Source organism: Macaca fascicularis, chromosome 15 (assembly GCF_037993035.2).
Source record: "Macaca fascicularis isolate 582-1 chromosome 15, T2T-MFA8v1.1".
NCBI lineage: Eukaryota > Metazoa > Chordata > Mammalia > Primates > Cercopithecidae > Macaca > Macaca fascicularis.
In genome coordinates this window covers 61,549-80,941 of record NC_088389.1, presented here as the reverse complement: position 1 = coordinate 80,941, position 19,393 = coordinate 61,549, and the positions used below count along the sequence as shown (strand labels likewise).

Genomic DNA, 19,393 nt, shown 5'->3' with positions numbered 1-19,393 from the left:
ATAAGGCAAAGAATCTGCCCCATGTCTTATAAAACCAAATCAGCCCAGGAATTCCACATCACTACTAATTTGCATGGGAAAATACCAGATTCTCCTAAGTTCTGGCATGTCATTTGTATTAATAAAGTTTGCAGAGTTTTCACATACTAAGTATATAAAACAGGAAAATAAATCATGCAATTTGGAGGCTAAAGCAGGAGACTCACTTGAGCACAGGCGGCGGAGGTTGCAGTGAGCCGAGGCCTCGCCACTGTACTCCAGTCTGGGTGACAGAACGAGACTCCATCTCAAAAAATAAAAAAAAAAGATTTTGCTGCTTCATACTAGTAAAGTGGGCAGACTCTACATGCCAACTCTTATTCAAAGGTCGCCTAACACTGACTCAGGAACTCTGGCCCTGATGTGCTTGGAGTTTTAATCCTAACAGTGTTAAAGACCACTCCCCCAGGAGCTCTGAACAAGTACTCCAGGTATACGCTGAACAAGACCACACACTCTGACCGAAATCTAACTTCCCAGACCCAAACTACAGAACCACAGAAGACACTGCTTCTGTCCAACTTTGTGTTCTGCCATCGTTTGTGTCCATTATTTCCTACAAACCATCTCATTAGAATTTAGGGCACACAAAAGGCCGATACAACAGGGTCACTTTTCAAAGGTTTGGAGGTGAAGAACAGATACAATGCATTAGCTTCCTATTGCTGCTGCAACAAATTACCACAAATGCAAACCTCCTCTCAGCCCTGGAAGTCAGGAGTCCCAGGGCTGAAGTCAAGGGGTCAGTAGCTTGTATTCCTGCCTGGAGTCTCCCAATTCATAGAAGCCACCATGCAGCTTGACTCACAGCCCCACACCCCTCCTACCACTGCCCCGGCCTCAGCCCTGCACCCCTCCGGACCCTGCCCCTGCCCCACACTCGCCCTCACCCCCGCAGCCCTCTGGCCTCTATCTCGTCCTCAGGTCTCCTCCTCTGAGGCAGACCCTCGTACTGCCTTCTCAAAAGGCACATGTGAAGACACTGGACCCACCTGGACAACCCAGGGTCCTCTCCCATCTCACTGTCCGTTACACTCACATCTGCAAAGCCTCTTTTGCCATGGAAACTTCATTAGACTAACAATCATTTAACAAGTCCATTCTAATGATGTGAAAATTGGCATTGTTTTCCTCCTAATGAACAGATCAGTCACCCATGTAACCTATAAATATTTGACTATTAAATATACAATACTGTAGGAGACAGAGATGAGGAAGACGGTTCCTCCCTGAAAGACGACTGGACCCTAGACGGAGGGATAAACATTCTGAACAGAATCAACATAACTCAACATTTGAGTCGGAGAGGTCAAGCAATAAGACGTTCAAAGAAGCAACCAGAAAGTATGTACTGTGCCCGTAGTTCACATCTGCACCTGGCGTCATGAGCACGAGCATGCGGACACGCACACAGGGCCCAAGTGTAAGATCAAATATAAGGAGCTTTCCACTGTAGTATTTAACTAGATCTTATTACAAAATAGCCTCCTGATTTTTATCCAAAAAGTTCTCTGTAATTAAGGAAATTAATTTTCCCCTAAAAGGCATTTCTCTAGCTATCATTCCATATAAACTAAATGGGCATATTAAAGAAAAAAGACAAGGCCGGGCGCGGTGGCTCAAGCCTGTAATCCCAGCACTTTGGGAGGCCGAGACGGGCGGATCACGAGGTCAGGAGATCGAGACCATCCTGGCTAACACGGTGAAACCCCGTCTCTATTAAGAAATACAAAAAACTAGCCCGGCGAGGTGGCGGGCGCCTGTAGTCCCAGCTACTCGGGAGGCTGAGGCCGGAGAATGGCGTAAACCCGGGAGGCGGAGCTTGCAGTGAGCTGAGATCCGGCCACTGCACTCCAGCCTGGGTGACAGAGCGAGACTCCGTCTCAAAAAAAAAAAAGAAAAAAGACAAATGTTTGACTTTGGGGGTTTGCCTACGACTTGAATAAGCATGATTTTCTTCTGGCCAAGCAGGGAGCAGCTGGACCAGACTGGAGGGAAGGAAGAACAAATTTCCACTCTGACCTCAGTTGGGCACCAGAGTCTTCCCTGTCAGAATGTGGGTGTGGTGCTTCCCACACACCAGCCTCTGACGAAACTCAGCCCAAGGGTGTGGGAAAAGGCTGTCTACTTCTGAAAAATCTACAAAGTGCAGACACATCAAAAGCTTCAGAAGACTGTAAAGGGCCAAGGAGACCACTACACCCTTGGAGTTTACAGAAAATGGTCAGCATCACACGTGCCTGAGGTCCAGGGTCAGCTCCCGGCTGCCGCGACGCCGTGAACGCAGCCCTGGCTTCCCCTCTGATGCAGAGAGCTAGTCACTCTGCCGGCAGCACTCAGAGCTCAGAACATTCTAGAGGAAAGCAACGTGTTCCTTTTAAAATGGGTTACCGGGGCAGCACAACTGAAGCTCTACGACTGTCTCAACTACTGGGTTTCGGGGTAGCATTAGGAAATCGTGAGAATCCAAATCTCAATTTCATACAGATTCCAGATTCACTGCAGGTTCCAGAATTTCCTGAGACATTCTTCCAATTTATCACTCAGGATTCCCTTGCCAAAGCTAATAAAGTCTACATTCCTTACGGAAAACCCACCATAAGCACCACCACAAATAAGATCAACTGACTGACGCCCGCCCTTCGCACCATTTTGGATCGAGTGTGAAGACTGTCAGCAAACCAGGGCCCCAGTGTAAAGCAGAGAACAGATCCTCTGATGCCTGCCTGAACATTTCCTTCCCACCTCTGTCTTGGATATTGAACACCCTCAGAGCTACTGAGTCACCCACATTTGCAGGTCATTTATCCAGCCACCAGGATAACACAATTATGCGATAAAAATGCCTTCTCAGGGCTTTGTCATACTCAACAAAGAAGCTCAGAGGGCTAGGTAAGCGCAAGAAAGGGGAAAGCGTCCTCCAAACAGACAAAAACCAAGGAAAACCGTGCAGAGACTCGAGAGAGAGCAGAAACACAGCCCGCTGTAGCCTTTCAGGTCCTGCTGGCCGCAGCCCTGCGTTACGTGGCACCATTTCCACAGATGCATCCTGCTGGGCCCACTTGAAAGGTCCCGCTTGCGAGACACTCACCCCCACTTCCAGCTCCTGCAAGACCCGCTGCAGCCCCACTCCATCCTGGGGGCCGACTGTGCAAGTCTTCCCGGCGAGACCCCTCAGAGCCTACTCAGTGTCTGAGACTGGGAAGCACCAAGGATCCAGAAAGGCACAATCCCGTTCTCCTCGTGCTGCTTTCTGGGTTCCAAGTTGTCTAACGAGTCCTGCATAAACCCCGGGCTGGGGAGCCAGCCAGGGCCCAGCAGCACCCAGCTCATGCGCTCCACTCACCCCACAGAGGACCACGGAGGCCCCAGCACGCTCTGTCCGCGGGGCAAGACACCAGAAACAGCCACAGTTCAGGGTTCTGCCACCCGCCCCGCTGCCGTCATTACCTCCTGGGATCTGAATTCTCATTGGTTGCAAAGGTGATCCCACAGCTCCGCTGCCTTAATTACCTGCTGGGATCTGAAATTGTATTGGTTGGAAAGGGGATCTCATTGCTCAAGCACTCCCTGCTGCCTCCTTGCAAACAACATAAAAAATCCAAAACCCCTTGTAAAGAACGTTTACTATAACCTCAAAACAAGACACATCCCGAGACCAAGGAAGATACACACGCACATCTGACACCCGGTGGACGTCAGTGACCGACGCCACGGCTTCCGTGTGGCGTGTGAAGCAGGAGGCCTCTCACAGTGACTCAGGCTGGTATCTGAATGGGGGTCTTCCAAGCAACTAGGCAACCAGGACGCACACCCCAAAACCCAAGTCCCCGCACTCATGTACCTCGCAGAAATGCTGCGTGGCCATCGACATCAGTTGTGAACCAAGACCGATCTGTGTCCTGTGGCCCTCACAACGTCCGTACATGCCTGGGCCCAGCAGAGACCCGCACGGCACCCTGCTCGCCTCCAGTGGGGCTCTCTCCTGCCAAAGGGGATGGACCTGAAGTCCGTTGAGATTTCCAAAGCTCTACAAAGTCGTGCTTCCTCCTGCTTGTTCAGAAGGCCTAAAGCCCTGAAGACACCAGTGAGAATTGACCTAGCCTCTTAAGGCAGCTCAAATACCTAAACACAGGAACGCTGGACCTCTCTGCCCTCGAGAGCAGCCGATAACACACTGGGCTAAGCAGAAGGTACAGATGTCACATCCAGAAGCCAGTGGCGCTCAAGATTGCATTCCAGGAGCCGCCCATGTGAGTCCCTCCAAGGCTTCCAAGTCCCACTTGATTGTTTTCATCGTATCTCTATAACATCAGAGACATTATATCCCACGGTATCTATGAGATCGTCTCCACTTTTATGAGCACATATGCTCCCTGACTTACCATGGGATGAAACTGTTCCAATAAACCCAGCGTAAGCTGAAAATATCCTAAATAGAAAGTGCATTTGACATCATAGTTTCAACTTACAACGGGTTCATCCAGAGGCAGCCCATCTTGGGCCAAACAATGCACTGAGTGTGACTAGTTCACACCATCACAAGGTTGAAAAAAAAAATCAGATATGTAACAATTGGGAGCCAGGGACCCTCTGTATTGGGGCTCCTGTCTTCAGAGACAACAGAAACCTCTTCTTAGACAAGAATCACAATTTATAATCCTCAAAATGTTAAACTTAGTTTAACAATCTAGACGTTCAAACAAAGCCAAAGTAGGCCCACAAGGCCGTTTGTGCCCTTCACTAAGACGCACGACTCTATAATAACCCTCACCACAGCCCCTCAGGGTGGGTCCCAGAGGCAGTTGAGGCTTGTGGCTACGGACACTAACGAAACCAAAATCAGAGTACGCAGGTGCAGTCAAGTCATATGACTTCTCCACTAGCATGTGCACAAATGTTCATCAGCAAATCTCATCTTCGCTTTACCTCCCTCCCATGACCTAAAAAGGAGTCCACTACACACACCCATACACACACACACCACTTCAAAAACATAATTAGTACTTGCATTCAATTCTGGGCATTCGGAATAGACCTAATGGGTGATTAAATCTTTCCTCCAACCCATTGCTTAGTCTTCTTAGAGGATGAAGGATTTTGCATAACACAAGTCAACATATAAAAGATCTGCTATAGAAACAGACTTTCAAGTGGTCCTCATTAGAGTGATTCAACTAATATACAAAGGACCCAACACACAGTGTATATTAGAAGAATGATTAATTTGTTCCCCTAAAAATCCTAATATCTACACAGAAAAAATACCCAATACACATTTTATCATTCTTTACCAGTATAGTCATACAAAGGAGTATCACAAAAGCAAAAGAACACATTTGGTTTGACTCACAGTTCTAAGTTTAATATAAAATTGCTAAAACCACCAAGACAAACATGACTATGAAATATTTAACGATCTTCACCTAAATTCAAGTCACCATTCAACCACCAATACCTCTGCTCTCCTTACGGGAACTTTCCAAAAGTAAATTCTGGAATTAACAGGACAAAATTTTCTGGTGACAGAAATTAGGAAGAAATTGGTTGAAGGCCGTTCCTTGGCTGTCAAACTTTTTCTCAATAATATTTTGTAAAATAAAAGCGTCAAACAGATCTTTACATTAACTTACAATCTATCAAGCAATACTGGAGCAAGCTTTAAATATTAGCCACATTCTGTCAGGGCTGACTAACATTAAATCAGTATCAGTCTCATGTCTTGTAGGATCCACAGCTCATCTTCTTAAAACCACTTAAGATTTCATAATTAACTCAATTAAACAATGTAAGTCATCTCCTTGATCTTTGACATGAAGGGGTAATTTTCCCCCAAAATAGTACCTCTTTCCTTGACATGATTTAATCTGTGGTTAGAGTATTTAACAGGATTTCTTTCCTTCTTAGAAAATAAAATATACACCTTTCCAATATGAAAAACTCTAACTGATAATGCCATAGCTTACCCAGGTCAAAAGCATTTTTTTTTTAAGTTAAAAAAAGAACCTAACTGCATCTTTGGACCTTATGTGAGGTAGTGTCCAGGGTCACTGGGACCCCTACTTGGCCAGTGTAGCTGGGTACCAATTAAAGACAGAAACCCAAGCATTCACTCAAAGCCCCTTCCCAGCTGTTCATCCTAGTGGAAGAAGCCATGAGTACAAACGAATGCGGCATTCTACGGAGGGCTTTGGGGATAGGCTGCTTGAGAACATCAAAGTGGCTCACGTCCCCCAAGTATAAAGCCAGTGACTGCTCTCAGCTTCCATCCACAGTAGCCAAGGTCTGGAATCACCTGAGTGCCCGTCAACAGGGGATGAAGGGAACGTGGCCCGAACACACACAGGAGCAATACTCCACCACACAGCGGAGAGCCCTGTCATCCGCGGCAGCATGGATGGAGTTGGAGGACATTACGTTAAGCAAACGAGCCAAGCAAGGAAACGGCTCATGTTCTCACTCATAAGCAGGAGCTGAGAGCAGATCTCATGGAGGCCAAAAGTAGGTGGTCAACAGGGCCCAGCAGAGCCCACTCATAAGCAGGATGGGCAGAGGCTGGTAATGTGCACAAACACACAGCCTAATGGGAACACGAGACCTACTATTGATAAATCAGCAGGGGGATGGCAGTGGGTCATCTACTGTGTATTTCAAAACAGCTAGGAGAGAATAACTTAACATAACCAGCACAAGGAAAAGAAACTATTTAAAGTGAAAGACATCCCAAGTACACAGATTTCATCAATATAGGGGTGAATCAAGGTATCACATGCACTCTGAAAATATGTACGTATATTATGTATCAACAGAAACAAAAACCAATGACAGAACCATTTGCGAAGCACGTGCAGGAGAAGAATGGGAAGCCTGACATGGTGTGGCTGTGTGTCCCCACCCAAATCTCATGCTGAACTCTAACCCTATGTTGGAGGTGAGCCCTGGTGGGAGGTGATTGACTCATGGGGGTGGTTTCTAATGGTTTAGCACAATCCCCCAAGTGCTGTCCTCATGATCGTTCTCCTGAGATCTGGTTGTTTGGAAGTGCATGGCACCTTCCCCTTCACTCTCTCTCCCCTTCCAGCCATGTGAAGACATGCCGGCCTCCCCTTCACCTTCCACTCTGATTGTCAGTTTCCCCAGATGTAGAAGCCTGTACAACCCACAGAACTGTATGCCGATTAAACATTTTTTTTCCTTATTACCCAGCCTCAGATAGTTCTTTATAGCAGTGGAACAACAGTACAGTCCTCAGGACCAGCAATGTTTTCCTTCTACCCAGCGGCCAACAAGGTCCTACACCGTAGCTGGTTTTCCAAAGCTTTGCCAGAATGCTGAAGCTGTTTTGGGGATACTAACTTTCCCCATCTCTGGCAAACCAGATGGGGCATCCTATTTGCCTCTTACCACCTTTCTCAGAGAAACCCCACCTCTGAAACAGCCTCCACCAGGGGCCTCCTTCAGCAGCAACAAAGCTGAGTGTTCCTTGCACTTCCCTTCTTCTGAACAAGTCAACATCTTAAGCTTGTTTTTCCATCTTCCCAGCTCATTGAAAAAAATATCTTATGCTTTCTATTTTCCTGACACACACACATGGAAGAGAAGTGCCGTGAGGGCAGGGGCTCTTGTTTTCCCGGATCTGAGCCTGGCCCTCAAACACTAGCCGAATACTAACACGATATCCAGAGGCAGAAATGCAAATATCCATATGACTTCAAATACCCTAAGGACCTAACAGGCCGAGTGGCCCATGTAACTATGGTGTGCTGGGCCATTCAACTGGTGTCCAAATCCCTGTCCAAGTGAGCTCTTTAATTTCGAGACTTTTCAGACAGCTGTTTTGTTGTTGTTGTTCTGTTTTGTTTTTATTAAAGGGATATGTTACAATTATAATCAAGAATATCCCAGGCCGAGTGTGGTGGCTCGTGCCTGTAATCCCAGCACTTTGGGAGGCCAAGGTGAGCGAATCACCTGAGGTCAGGAGTTCAAGACCAGCCTGGCCAACATGTTGAAACCCCGTCTCTACTAATACAAAAATGAACCAGCCATGGTGGCAGGCACTTATAATCCCAGCTACTCAGGAGGCTGAGGCAGGAGAATGGCGTGAACCAAGAGGTGAGGCTGCAGTGAGCCAAGATCGTGCCACTGCATTCCAGCCTGGGCAACACAGCAAGACTGTCTCAAAAAAATAAAAATAAACCAATACTCCCAGTTAGTTCTTCACCAATGTCAGATACCTCAGTTTAAAGAAAAATATGAAAGCATGTTTTCATATTTCAGTGTTGAATTTAACCATATCTTTTAAGAAGATATGAAGATAGAACTTCCTCAAGGATTGGGGGAGAGAAAAGCAGTTAAGAAAATCTTAAAACCTCAGGAGAAAAACAAGTATGGGTTAAGACCTCAAGGCAAAACTTTTTCTTTGCACTTTGATTTCAAAAGAACAGAGATGCCCAAATTATGAACTCTCCCATCTGCATTTTATATTCGTCTGTGTCCTTTGAAAGGCTGGAGATGGGATCCCAGGTTCCAAAGTGCCTGGCCGTGGCTCACATCAGGCGGCATCTTTCACAGCCGTTTACTCCCCTGACTCTGCCTAGAGAGCTCTGTGGCCCAATTTACAAAAAAAAAAAAAAAAAAAAAAAGTCCTAATTTACTCACGTTCATCACTTTCAGCAGAGTCTCAAGAAATGAGACAAATATTGAGACTCCACAGAAGCAAGTACTCTCTTCCAAAAAGTCAAGTGTCAGGTTCCCATGAGCCAGGCAGCTTGCTTACAGAAAGCACTGGCTGACTTGCTGGTTGAATGTTAAATGCATTTAAAATGTTAAGTGATCAAACGCCCCTCCTAGTGGGTGTGCGCGTTGAGCTGGCTGCAGTAGTGATGCAGACCACGTTCTTTCCTTTGGTTTTGCTTCAAGCAGAGCACCCCACACCCAGGAAGAGGCCGAAGGACGGCATCGAGGTCTAGGACAGATTTAAGGAGAGCTGCAGGCTGACTGCCTCATCTGCAAATAGTCTCTCATTTCAGAGAAAATCACTGAACAGAGTTCATAACACGTGAATTTTTAAAATTCATATTTCTAATTTCATCCCATTAGAACTTTTGAACCTCCACCTCCCACCTAGAGAACGTCAGCTCAAGCCGATCACAGCGCAGTGCGATTTTCTATAAATAATGTGCACGCCTGCATCTGAGCTGAGATGTGAATGTCTGGAATGTGCCTGCCAGGCCCAGGAGGAACTGCAGCAAGTGTGGGGACACAAGCCGCTAAGGAATCTGATTTGGAGGGAACTGGAGGCAACTAAAACTCGGTCCACTGGTTTTTCTTGGTAAGGTTTGACCAGGCAAACTGTTATCACTGTTGCTAATTTATGGTAATTGGCATGGGGACTTAACAGTAAGTAATTAGAGTAATTACAGAATTTGCTACTCAATTACAATGGCACAGATTCCTGAGAATGGAAGAACTGTTGCCCAGGAATAGAGTTCAAGAGGTCCTCCCCATGCTCCGAGGAACATGGCATTTCCACGCACCCCTGCTTTGGTCCCTGGCCACCACCATCCTGATCTCGGCCATCTGATGGCATCAGTCCCCAAAGCTGGAAACACCTGACACCTCTTGTCACCCTCCCATCTGCCCTGCCTTCCTCCAGTCCGGGATATTCAGGGATGCCCACATACAGGACCAGGAAACCAGGGTTATACCAAACCAGTGCCTGCATTCAAAGTCCTCCACGGCAGCACAATCACCAATGGCCAATACTCCCAGAACCTTCTACCTCAAAACGGGAGCACATCTGGATTCAAGCTGACAATGCTGCATTCTCTTTGCCATGTACAAATGGAGGCATGTCAGGTTCCACCTAAAGGTATCAGGTTCCACGCTGCTCAGGAACCCAAACCTAGTCACTCTGCATGATCTCAATTCACCATCCACAGAGAAGCCTGCAGTTTTCCTCTGGTGCACGGTGTGGATGGTGGATGGTGGATGCATTTCCCCTGAAGACTCGGAAACAGAAGCCTGGCCAAGGAGGCCAGTCACCCCAGCCCCTGCAAGGCCCGGACGTGACCCTCTGCTGTCTGCACACAGTACCCAAGTCTAGCAGTGCTGGCTCTGTGGTGGGATCCATCTGGGCCTGCAGAGGACCCGGGGCACAGGAACCGTGCAGCCTGGCTGCAGCCGGAGGCCTAAGGGATCCCCACGAGGCTCTCCAGCCTAGGTGCCCTCACCACAGGCAGAGCCATGCAAGAGAGTTGCCTGCTGAACTGGAAACGCCCCAATCTGCTCAGCCAACACAGAAAGACAACAGCCACCTACAGCTGCTGAGCCCCAAAACGTGGCCACTGGGCCTGAAGGGTTGAATCTGGAATTTAATCTGTGAAGTTCTTTTCAAATGTGTTTAGCTATGTAATCAAATCTTTATTCTAATTCAATTTAAAGGAGCCTCTGGCTATGGGCTCCCTTGTCGGGCTTCACAGCTCCAGGGAGTAAGAATGGGAGAGAGAGAGGCCCAGAGCCTCTCTGCATTCTCCACGTTAATTCAACAAGTCATCATAAGGAAAGGCACTCCAGCAGGAGAGGTGTACACGGGAAGAACTGGGTTGGCCCTGACAAGCATGACCCCCATGGCATCACAGCTGCCTCAGGCAACAGGCAAAAGACAATGATGCCCACCTGGACAGGCCACCGGATGTGATGATGCACCCCCAAGCCCTAGTCCCACAGTAGCCAGAGACCACCTGCTGCTCATCCCGGGTGAAACAGGCAGAGCTACCGGAGCCCTCAAAAGCAGGAAGAATTAAGGAAGCGATTCCCACGACACACGTGACACTCCTTGGAGACAGACACAGGCTTCGCTGTGAAAGTGCAGAGGACGGTGGAGTCCCTAGGCAGGCTGCTTCTTCCAACGATCAGGAAGAAACCAGATCCATTTCCTTGTAGGAGAATCATTTGTACCGTGATTAGACAGAAGACAGAAGGTGGCTGATGTTATCAAATCATCAAGCACCTCACGGCTGCTTCTCCAAGGAAGGCCTGGAAACTTGCAGCCACCCGCGTAGGGGCCGCAGTGTTTACAATGGAGATACGGGTGACCGAGGTCTGGCTTCCTCAGGGAAGCTACATTTGAACTTTCACCACTGAGGAATCGGTCATTTACAGTCACTCACCCTCAATGCAGAAGAGGGCTCAAGACACTGCACCAGACTTCAACACTCAGGGTTGGGGTTAGGGTCAGGGTCAAATTCACAAGTTTTACAAGATGTATTTCCTTGGGATGCCAGAAGAGATGCAGCTTCACACCCCCGACCTCCATGGTTTGCTTAGCCCCTTCACCAGTGGATCTCACCAACAGATGACACATCCACGCCTCATCCATGGCAGCACAGAAAACCACTTGGAAGACAGCCACTCCCACCAAGCTTCCTGACTTTGGTGTTTAAAATCTGCATCATTTAAAATCTGCATCTCATACGTGAGATTACACTCCTCCGAACAACGACATTGCCACTGTCATTTCACCCAAAAGGGCTTTAGGAAGTGACACGCGGTCCAGACGCCAGAGGTCGCCGGCCGCCTTACTCTAGCCTAATTCCTTTGTGCCTGTATGGAGGCTTCACAGATACAGCCCATTAATGACTGTATGAGAAGCTCAGGGCATAGACGAACTCAGTGCTGAATTTTTTCCATTTATCACCCTTTGTTTTGTCCAGAAGACAGCTGAGAAAGGCGGGGGCAGATCATCTCCTCGAGTGTAATGACTCTAGCCACTTCTCTTCACCCCAGGTCACCACTCAGTCAACACCCTTTTGAGAAACCAAAGCAATTCTGTTCCCTTCACTCCGAGTTCCAAGCACTAAATTCCTCCGTTTTATCAATTAGATTATCAAGCAGCCGTTTGTAATCTGGACTGCAATCTGATACGAAATTTAAAGCTAATTTAAGTTGCGGTAATAGCTCCTATTCACATTGTAGATAAGGCATGAAGGAAAACTTTAATCTGTTCATAGGACCAACTTTGTAAACAAACCAATTATTCAAGCAATGATTGTCTTCAGTTAGATGCAAATTACTTTGCTCATAAAAGATTTTCCAGTAGGAATTTTTAAATCCATGGTCTGTCTTTTCTGAGCCTGTCTCTGCACCTTCCCCTGAGTGCACAGCAGGACTTCTCAGGGCATCCCATCAGCAGACCCACTGAAGAGAATAAGCCCGCAGCCCCCAGCCCAGGAATCAAGTCCGAGCCCCAGCAGCCCCTCGTCCAGCCGGGGCTTCCTCACCAGCACAGCACCCAGAGGTCTTCCAGGTTTAATGCCACGTGTGCGTGGAAAGTAGAGTGCTGGAAGGAACACAATAGACATTCAACAATGCAAATTCCCCCCTGGAACAGCCCAGCAATCCTCTGTACCTTCCCCCAAAGTACCCATGCTAGGCAGGCGTAGAGTCCGATGGGGGTGCCTAGGAATCGGCATTTAACACTATTCTGATGAATAAAAGTTTGAGAGGTCGGTCAGCGAGAGGCTGTCGTGGCCTCCACTCATTTGCAGGCTCTGAAGAGACACAGATTCAGGTAACAGGCCAGACAGGACAGGACAAGGATGGGGAGGTGGAGGGCAAATTCCATGGACCACCATCCGCCCCGCCATCCCCACTGAGACTCCGTGATTTAAAGAGAGGCAAAGCCAGGGAGAAAAGATGCCCGCACCACACGAGCGACTGAGATTTCACCTAAAGCACGCAGCATGTGGCTGAGGGCCAAGGTTGGGCAAGCCAGGAGCACAGAACGGGGTTCACTGGCCCAGAGGTGTCTCCCACACCCACACCCCGTGCAGACCTCCCAAGCACTGCCTGTGTCTCCTGCCTGGTTTAGTTCCTCCCCGCCTTCTACTGTGTTGGTTTCTCAGCCGCCACCCACCACCACACAACCCTCTCTACAAGCTTGGTGGACTGAAAAGAGAGGGGGCGGGTAAGATCTGGGCTCTGGGGCCAACGTCCTGCCTGAGACATTAGTTCCAACCCACCTAGCTGTGATGTGAGCCCCCGAGATTTCTCAAATGTGAGATGGGAAGCTAACTGAACCCACTCACCAGGACGGCTGTGCAGACTGAGATTACATATAGCCACACCTCGGCATCCACCACACGTGGGACCCCAGTCGTGTTGCCCCTGATGGGAATCCCTCTATCTATGCCCCTTCTGCTACCAGAGCCAACTCCCAGCAGTAGCTGTGGAGGGTGCATCCTCTATTCCCACTCCACTCCCCTCCCATCGCTCCACGCCGTGACCTGCCACGCAGCGGCCACCAGCAAATCCGGCCCCACTGGATAACCGACCACCAGCCCCCCCTCACTTTGGGGCGTCTTCCACTTGCAGTTCCGAAGCAGGCCGAGAAACCGCCCTCAAGGGCAGTCACCTGTTCCTTAGTGCATGTAATGACCTGCCACGCAGGACCACCAGCAAACCCAGCTCCACCATCCAGGCTCCTGTGGATTAACCGAACCCCCACCCCCCACCTTGGAGCGTCTTCCACTTGCGGTTCTGAAGGGGGCGGAGAAACCGCTCTCAAGGGCACTCACCTGTTTCTTATTGCATGTAATGACCTGCCAAGCAGGGCCACCAGCAAACCCAGCTTCACCGTCCAGGTTCTGGTGGGTAACTGCCCCCGTCCCCCGCTTCCTCCTGGGGTGTCTGGGAGGCTCAGAAACTGCCCTCCACGGGCACTCACCTGTTCCTTATTGCACTAATACCTCATTTACAGAAATCCACTTTGACTTTCCAGCACTGCAGTTGTGACAATTTAGCAATCCTGCTTGCAAGCTACAAGAGCTTGAGGTCACGTCCACCTCACCAGTATCCCAGAGACCCAGCACTATCCCACTGTGTTTAAAATTCCAAAATACTCCTTCAAAATGCTACTGGCATTTGCTTTGCACATAAAATGCTAACAACCTTCAAGTGAAACAAATATCTTCAACAGTTTGGTACAACGACATGTGAGTTACACATCTGCCAAGTTGTAAAGCCTCATGCATTTATAACATTTTATGTACGGTCAAATGGTTCATTAATATAAATTATGAGAATCTCTAAGAAACAGGTTTTTTCTGGCATTAGATGACCTAAGGAAAACTGGGTTCTGGCTGGCTTGCGGGCCTATAGAGACAGACATATCTGCTGACACAACCAAGCTCCTTCCCACTGATGTGGCCTCATCCCAGGCCCCTCACCCGGATGCCTGCAGGCCCCTGGAGGAGCAAGCTGACCTGTCCACATTTCTCAAATGCACAGCTGTTGCTCACACTGCAGATAGAGTTCAAGGCACGAGCAGGCCACCATGCTAAAAATACCACGCAGCGTCCACGCTAGGTGACGGTGGTTTTCACTCCATCCCAAAGCCCCAGGTATGAGTTTACAGCCATGATTACCACATGGATTTTTAGACCCTCAAGACATACTTTGTTTCCTTTTATGCAACAAAGTTAAAAGACTATCACTCAGATATAGGCTCTGAAACTGTGGAATAATTATTTGGGAACAGAGCCTCTGCCAGATCAGGATTAGCACTTGGGAAAACACCCCGTGACCTCGGTCCACACAAACCCATCCAGACCAGAAGCCTCCCGCACTGTAATTTCTGTGGATTTCTGTAAACGAGGTATTACTGCAATAAGGAATAGATGAGTGCCCTTGGAGGGCAGTTTCTGAGCCTCCCAACCACACGGCCATTTTCAGGCTGAAGCCGCACCACCTCCAGAAACACTGTCCCTCGCCGAGGTGTGCCTGGCTTCTCCCTTTTTCCAAAACTTAACAAAACCTGAAAAGGACAGGTCTGTGTAGTAAAACACAAACTACTTGCGATTCCTCTTCCCAGTTCAGGCTGTAGGAAGCTCGTCTCGGCCCTCACCGTGTTCTGACTGTGGCTTGGTTCCCATAAGAAATAAAGTCAGAATTCTAGTCCCTGTCTCCTGGGCAGTGCGGCAGGCATACATACCTTCAGTTATATGAGGAAAGGCGTGGCGAGCCCCCTTCCTTCAGTAAAACTGCACAGTTCCCAGAACCCTGATGCCATCTCCCTCACACCACTGTGAACACCTGGACAGAGCACATTTCAATGCGTGCACATTTGTGGGCTAGTTTTCTATTTCTCCACTAAATCACCCCAAATTCAGCGCCCTAAACTCTGACTTATTTTCTCACATTTCTGGAAGCTGGAGTCCAAAACAAGTCCCACCATCTAACGTCGAAGTGGCGGCAGGGCTGGCTCTGGGGAAGCCACCGTCTCCTTGCCTCCCGCAGCCTCTAGAGGCTTCTGCATCCCCTGGTCCATATGGCACCCACTGTCTTCAGGACCCACAGCGGCTCTGACGGCCCCTCAACTGGAAGACGCAGAAATGTCAGGAGCCCGGGAATCTAGTGCTAAGGCCAAGCCTCCCCACCCTCCCAGCTCCTCACACACTCCCGTGTGAGCTAATATAGATTCCACTTTAACTAGTGTCACCTGTGTAAGGGGTAAGTGCCCAGCTGTGAACTGGTTAACCTCGCCCACACAAACCCCGAGAATAAACTCACAGGCCATGGACCACTCCACAAGCAATAAGTGACCACCTGCTCAGGGACCTCCATGCCCCAGCAGAGCCCTCCGGTACCTCCTTGTGAGCTCAGACTGGCAGCAGGGTTCTGCAGCGCCACAGGGCCCTGGATAAAAAAGACAGCTCCCATATCGGGAGGCACCGCCCGCGGTTGGGTTCCCAGTACTTTAATAGCCCAGGTGGACAAGCCGGGGCGCATGCAACCCCATCACCAGAATAACGGCTGCACGTGGCGAGTGCACGGGTGGCCACCACTCAGCCCAGCTGGCCGCGCTAAGCACATCACCACCGTGACGCCCAATCAGATTGAACTGCTGGAACAGTCCCAGCATCGGCCCCCAAGAACATTCTGGATCACAATTCAGAGTAGTGATTGCGATCAGGGCCACATGTGGCTGAATGTTTTTACAGGAGGACACCACAGCTGGACTGACGCCACAGCTGGATCTGGCTGGACTGAGAGCATTTCCCACTGGACATTCTTACAACACCATTTTATTTGCGCTTTATTAAACTTCTATGGCTTTTTTCTGCTTATCTACTTTATGGGAGTGTTTCTTGTTCTTATGACTGCGGCGATACTTCAAGCTACAACTATCAATGTGTAAATTAGTTTGGAAGTCGCCTTATCATTAAACATTTCACAAGCAAGCAGTCAGAGGCACCTAACCCGGAGGCCTCTTTTCTTCTCTGAGCCAAAGCTACCTTGGACTCAAAGAAAATGGCACATGGAGGGGGGCTGGATCTCCAGCGCCCATTCCTAGGGAGCCCCCTGGGGAGCAGATATGGAGGGAGAAGCCCTGGGTTATGGCACTGTCGTACTAAAGAAAAGTCTGTTTGGGTAATGTAAGCACCAGACTTAAGAGATTAAGCAAACCATGAAAAGAAACTACTAACCACAGCTTCTCCAAAACAGAACTAAACTCCCTTCCTTTAGTTTGAATTGGAAAAGCAGAAGTGATGATCAGGATACAAAAAAAAAAAAAAAAAAAAAAAAGAAATGACACAGTATCTGAACACAGGAGAATAATCAAGGGCCACTGTCTCTTCCTGTGTCAGTGGGAGCCTCGCATCTAAACTGGATTTAGAAGGTTGCTACTTTGGACTGAAAGGTATCCCCAACTCTAGTTTGTAAGCAAGTGGAGCAGAATGCTTCAATTATTTCAAGGTTTAGCGGTAAAGCTCTGCAACTCTCACAACCATTTTAATTGGTGTGAATTTTAAAGTGACTCAATCTGTTGGCTGGAGTATCTAACGGCTTAACCACGGGGTCACGTTGGAAAATTTTTCCAATTGCTTTTGTTTTTCCTACTGAAGATGCATTTGAACGTTCTTGTAATTTGCAGTTGGCTGGTTCTGATGTTTGGTCCTGAGGAAGCCCAAGTATCCGTAGAGGAAGAATCTGAAACCTCAAGCCACTCGAGTGCTGTCTGGGCAGATGGAGACCCCAACCCGAGGGCCACTGACGGGCTCAGCATGGGCGCAGGGCCGCCCGATGCAACAGGCCACGTATTTGCCGGTTACAAAACATCATAAGCACACACCCCCAGGTGTGCACACACGCTCTGTACACATCTGTCCCTATCAACACCAGCACACACCCCCAGGTGTGCACACACGCTCTGTACACGCTCACGTCTGTCCATGCCAACGACAACATACACCCCGAGGTGTGCACACACGCTCTGTACACATCTGTCCCTGCCAATGCCAGCACACATCCCCAAGGTGTGCACACACATTCCATACGCGCTCACATCAAGGTGTGCACACACGCTCTGTACACACTCACATCCCTCCCTGCCAATATGAGCACACATTCCCAGGGGTGCACACAGGCTCTGCACATACTCATGTCTGTCCCTGCAGCCTGAGTCAAACAGTCACAGAGAGGCAGAGGAGGAGGAAGAAGGATGCGATGGGCACTAAGGTCCTGGGCCAGTTCCCCTCCCTACCTCGGGAGAGACCCCTCATGTGATCCTGCCATCACTCACCCTTCCGCCTCCATCCTCCATCCTCCCACAGGGATCAGGAGGATGCCCACTGCACAGAGCTGTGATGAGCATGAACAGAAGATGGCAGGAGCTCACGCCAAGGTGCTGAGCACGGGGCCTACGGAGTGCTTCTTTCTGCTGTGGCTGACATCATCAAACAGAGACTGACACAGCTTCTGCAGAGAATGCCACTTGCTAAGAAACTGAAACGTGTGACCTAGGAGCCTGTGAAGGTCTAAGAACAAACCAACAAACCAAATGGTTTTGTTTGTTTTTCAAACACCATAGCCTGTTTTTTCTTTTTTTTCATGCTCTACCTTGGGTATCATTTAGTTTAATTTCAAAGTAAGTCCAATAATTACACAAAATCACAGGACTGAGCATGGAGCATTGTTTCACTTCATGTCCTCCAGCCTTTAGGACACATTAAGGAAAGACATGATTCCAGGATTCCCATTAGAAAGGCTGCCCTGAGGCACCTGCTGGGGCAGCCAAATTGCAGCTGTTGATGCTGCCCCCAAGCTGCTTGGATGAAGCAGAAGATTCCGGAGATCTCCTCTCTTCTGCCCCTTGTCCAGGAGAGAAGGTGGGGGGAGAAAGGTGAGAGAAGATAGGAAGAAGGAGAGGGGAAGGAGGGAGAGAGGAGGGGAGAGGGAGGGAGAGAGGAGGGGGGAGGGAGGGATAGGGAGAGGGAAGGAGGAGGGGCATGTTCCATCCACCAAGGCAGCTACACTGCAGAGAGAATGGAGGGTGTGTTGCCTCTCAGGACAGCAAGTTCAAGCTGTTTATAATTGTTAGCATAAACAGTGACCAGCTGAGGACAGGGCTGTCATTGGAGTTGACGTTTTATTTTCATAGTTGATATTGGGGACCTGGACCTAAAGCAGCGTGCCTTGCCCTTTTGCCAGATGGGCCTATGCTTCTCTATACTTGAGTCTATTTGACTAAATACCCGATATTGACTAGGAATTATGACGTGTAGGATACCCCTTACCACAGTAACATCAAACTCATATTCTAAATGCAATTTATTCAGGGACTGGCTTCTAACTCTGGGTGGGAATGTTAAGCTCAGTCCAGTTCAATTCAGTAAGCATTTATCAAGAAACTCCTAGACCAAGAGCTCTGTTAGACACTGGGTATGGGGGGTGATGGGGATACGAAGATGTGGAATTAGAACTCGAGAAGCTCAAATGCTTCCATTTAATTCCCTAATGCAATTACTAAGCTTCAACCTGATGGCTGTAATGTCTAAATTCACTTTTTCTTTATTCCAGTTCTACATAACAAAGCACAAATAATCACAGAGGAATGATTCTGTGTTGGACTATTCAGTGGACAGAGAAGAGCATTCTGACCGGTGTGAGACACTGTCTTCCTTCCCAGGGAGCCCGTGAGGTGGCTGCACAGAGCACACGCGTGAAGATTCAGGAACACGAGCATCAGGTGATGGGAGGGGCACGGAGGCAGCACCAGAAAGATGCCTGCCGAGAGGCCGCTGCAGCCAGGCCGGCCGGGAAGGTCACGGGAGTGGGCGCAGGCATCTCCCTCCAGCCGCACTTGGTTTTCATGAGGACGCGTGCACGGAAGGGGATGACACCGAAATGCTGTGGCGCTGAGGGGAGGAAGGGAGGGACACAGGGCCGACGGCTGGCCCCCACCCCTTCCGTCCCTGCCCCTATGAACGCTGCCAAAATCAGCCCCAACGGGGAGAAATGAGGTGGGTGAAAGAGGTGGACAGACTTGGCTTCCATGGAATTCACAGATTCC

The 19,393-nt window shown here is 49.0% G+C and overlaps 1 long non-coding RNA gene across 6 annotated transcripts in view; it reads right to left on the bottom strand.

Moving 5' to 3' along the window:
* Positions 1-15,482, bottom strand: part of LOC135967504 (uncharacterized) — a 143,310-nt gene extending 127,828 nt beyond the window's left edge. For 5 of the 6 annotated variants that reach the window (XR_012423990.1, XR_012423989.1, XR_012423987.1 and 2 more), the window contains exon 1: positions 15,032-15,482. This is a non-coding gene — a long non-coding RNA (uncharacterized lncRNA). The remainder of the gene's footprint in view (positions 1-15,031) is intronic. The other variant, XR_012423988.1, reaches the window with a different exon arrangement.
* Positions 15,483-19,393: the final 3,911 nt, after the last annotated feature.